At 35.5% G+C, this 3,227-nt stretch overlaps 1 long non-coding RNA gene across 1 annotated transcript; it reads left to right on the top strand.

Annotated features, from left to right (window-relative positions):
* Positions 1–997: 997 nt before the first annotated feature.
* LOC113339917 lies at positions 998–2,504 on the top strand. Its single transcript, XR_003355184.1, has 2 exons — positions 998–1,408; positions 1,527–2,504. It is a non-coding gene; the product is annotated as an uncharacterized LOC113339917 (long non-coding RNA).
* Positions 2,505–3,227: the final 723 nt, after the last annotated feature.

Raw genomic sequence — 3,227 nt, 5'->3', positions numbered from 1 at the left:
TAGTACATGAACTTAAAAATTATTTAATTATAATAGTATAGCTTCATAAAACAAATAATACTAATGATAAAACAAATAAACTCAGATGACTAAATTGTTTAAAATGATGTAAACTATTTATATATTTTAGGAAGTAAAATTATCAGACTTACATCAATTAAGATAGAATTTCAATACTAATTAATCTTAATAAATCAATACTTAGTCAATCCAGCACTGGGGAATAGTGAGGTTGGTAATTTTGATATGTTCCGGTGATATTTTTTACGTAGGTAGGCATTGTCAGGCGTCGCGAACCTGGACAAGGAAACTGCATTCTTGTATCACTAGGCATTAAAGGGAGACTTGCTTCTATTAGTGAACTAATATATCCCAGAATTTAACTAGAAGCTTATAGAATATTTTCTCTCGTAATTAGAACCAGTGACTCATTGAAATGGAAACTAGTCATCTGAACCTAGAGCCACAAATTTTTAGTAGTAGAAAGCCGTATAGGTTTGTGCTTTGTTTCTTGTTGTTTGCGCTTAGACAAGAGATAAGATTTTTCTATAAGGTGGGGAATTTTTTAAGTCTACAAGAACGGATTGATTTTCGAGGAAGAAAATGAATAAGGTAGGTAGAATGTAAGGACCCTCAAGCTCGTCAACGCTATTAGACTGGTTAAGAGACGTCTTAGCCGATAATGACTCGATTAGTTTAACACGAACGTTAGTTCATAAAAAATAATCTAACAACGATTTAGATACGAAACTAGTATCGTTAGATAGGTCCCGAAAAGTTATGTAGAGTGGACTACCCGAACGTGTCATTTGGATACCGGACGAAGAAGATATCGTCAGTTTCGTACGAAAGGTAAAATCGTCATTTCCGGAAAAACGTTTTTGATTCAACACTGACACGTTGTAGCCGCTTTTCTCAAAGCTAGTGGGTGCCCTAGTAATATTTACTTGGTATTATCTAGTTCCAGATCGAAGAGAAGACCATTTCTCTTCTTCGGTTTCTCTTTCTTCTTCTTCTTCTTCTTCTTCTTCTCTGCTCCTTGTTCATCCTGCTAGAGATTTCTGAGTTGAGAGTGAGAGACGATCGAATAAACTCTATGGTGGAGTTGTATAAAGGATAGATAGTCGAGGTTGTTGTTGGTTTATCTTAATAGGAAGAAGAAACGATGATTGAAAAGAATTTAGAATCTAGGGTTTCTGAATCTGGTTTCAAGATTCAATTGAAGATGAATTTGATGTTAAAGAGGGTGATTTGAAATGGGTATTGAGGGATTAAACGAATTAGGGTTTGGAATTGAAGAATAACTCGAAATGAATAATTATGGTTTAAGCAGCGATTCGGGAATTCAAGATGAAGTTAATTGAAAGGATGAGTTGAAGCTGTCCTGGTGATGAATCTGCATAGCAAGGTAATTTAGGGTTTCATGGATTTGAATCTGTATTGTGTAATTTTGGAGAATAAATTATGATTCTTAGGTGAATTTGTTCAGATTGAAGTTAAATCGGTTTTATGAAGTTTGATTTCAGATTCTTTGTGAGAATGGGAATTCCAGATTAGGGTTTTGCATGTTCTTCCCCAAATTAGTGAGTCAGTGGATTAGATTCTAAAGAGAACTTAGATTAAATGGTAGAGATGAAGATTTTGATTGGGTTATAAGAAGGTGATGGAACTATTATGAGTCTTGAACTGGTTGGTGCTTGAGCAAAGCTTATCTGAGGTAATTGATCTTCTCTGTAGTTTAATTAAGTTATTCAATTCAATTTTTGAAATTATGAAATAATTGGGAAGCTAGGAACTGAGTGATTATGGTGAGTGGGTTGATGAACTGAGTTGCCGGTGGAATGAGATGGTGTTGTAGGAAGAGAATTTATGCAGTTCATTCTTTAGCTGCAGTTATTGGATTTGGTTGTGCTGGTGGTGGTTTTCCTGAGTTAAACTAATTGAGCTGAAGTGATGAGTTTAGATGACTGTTGGGCCTAATAGTTACCACAGTGAAGATTTGAGTTAAATGATGAAATGTAGAAGATGTTGGTGGAGCTGTAATTGTAATTGAGTTGGTGTTCTGTGTAGAATTGAATGTAGTTATAATATTTTGTGGTGTTGATGGTTGGTGGTCTTAGTTGGGGTTGTAATTGCAGAACTGAAGGGGATAATTTTTGGTGGTTGTTTGATTCAGAAAATGTGTTGGTGGAATGTTGTGTTGATGGTGGATCAGCTCAGGTACAGATTAACTAGAATTGTAGTTGAAATTCAGAACAAAGAAATGAGGTTGTGTTGTTGAGTATGGAATGAGTATGTAATGAAGTTGAAGTTTATAACTTGGAGTGTGTCGAGTTACAAGTAATATAGAATTGGTGCAGATATAATTGATAGTGATGATTGTGTAATCAATGGATAGTCTCTTCGAAAGCTGTTGCTATTGCAATTGCAGGTAAACTTAGGTTGCATTGTAATTGGAATTTGAAGTTTATTGAATGATTCAATTCATGTATTTTAGTTTGAAATTGAGTTTGGGTTAGTATTGTAGAGGTAAGAGTTTAGTGTTACACCATTTTGGTGCAGCTGAGTTTTGGCCTGTGTAATGTCTCAGGCCAGTGTGTTTTCAGTTCAAGTCAGAACCTGACTGACCTAGCTTGTCCCTGATTAAGATATCTGACTGAGTCGACTCACCTGACTCAGTCTAATTGACCGAGTTGATTCTTTTTGATCGAGTTGACTCATTGACCGATTTAGACTCTAGACTTTGATTAGTTGACCCTGGACTTTGACCCGACCTTGGACGTTGACTGTTCGTTGACCTTTGACCGTTAGTTCGACCGTTAGTTGATTTTGGTGGACTTGGGCTTAGGAAAGTTCTCTTAATTAGACTCTTTGGACCTCTTGCGGTACGAATTAGCATTTGATTCTTCTACATAGGTTGTAGATGTTCGTAAGACGTAACTATTGGACTATAGAACCAACCTAGTTGATTTAGTAAACCTTAGATATGCTTAAAATAGATAATAAAAATGTGTAAAACCATAAATGGGCTTAGAACTATTAGTTAGACTTGTGTGATTCTTGTGTGAGCCATTTTGGCTAGTTTCTCGGACTTCTTGTGTGATCAACAGTTAGTATTAAAAAAGATCGATTCAAAGGATGAACCAGTGGATCGTGGATCAACAGTTGTCATCAAAAGAGGCGGGAATACATTTGACTCTTTTGTAACTATTGTTGTTTCTTTTACA

Source organism: Papaver somniferum, unplaced genomic scaffold (assembly GCF_003573695.1).
Source record: "Papaver somniferum cultivar HN1 unplaced genomic scaffold, ASM357369v1 unplaced-scaffold_21, whole genome shotgun sequence".
Taxonomy (NCBI): Eukaryota; Viridiplantae; Streptophyta; class Magnoliopsida; order Ranunculales; family Papaveraceae; genus Papaver; species Papaver somniferum.
This window is presented reverse-complemented; position numbering and strand designations above follow the sequence as displayed.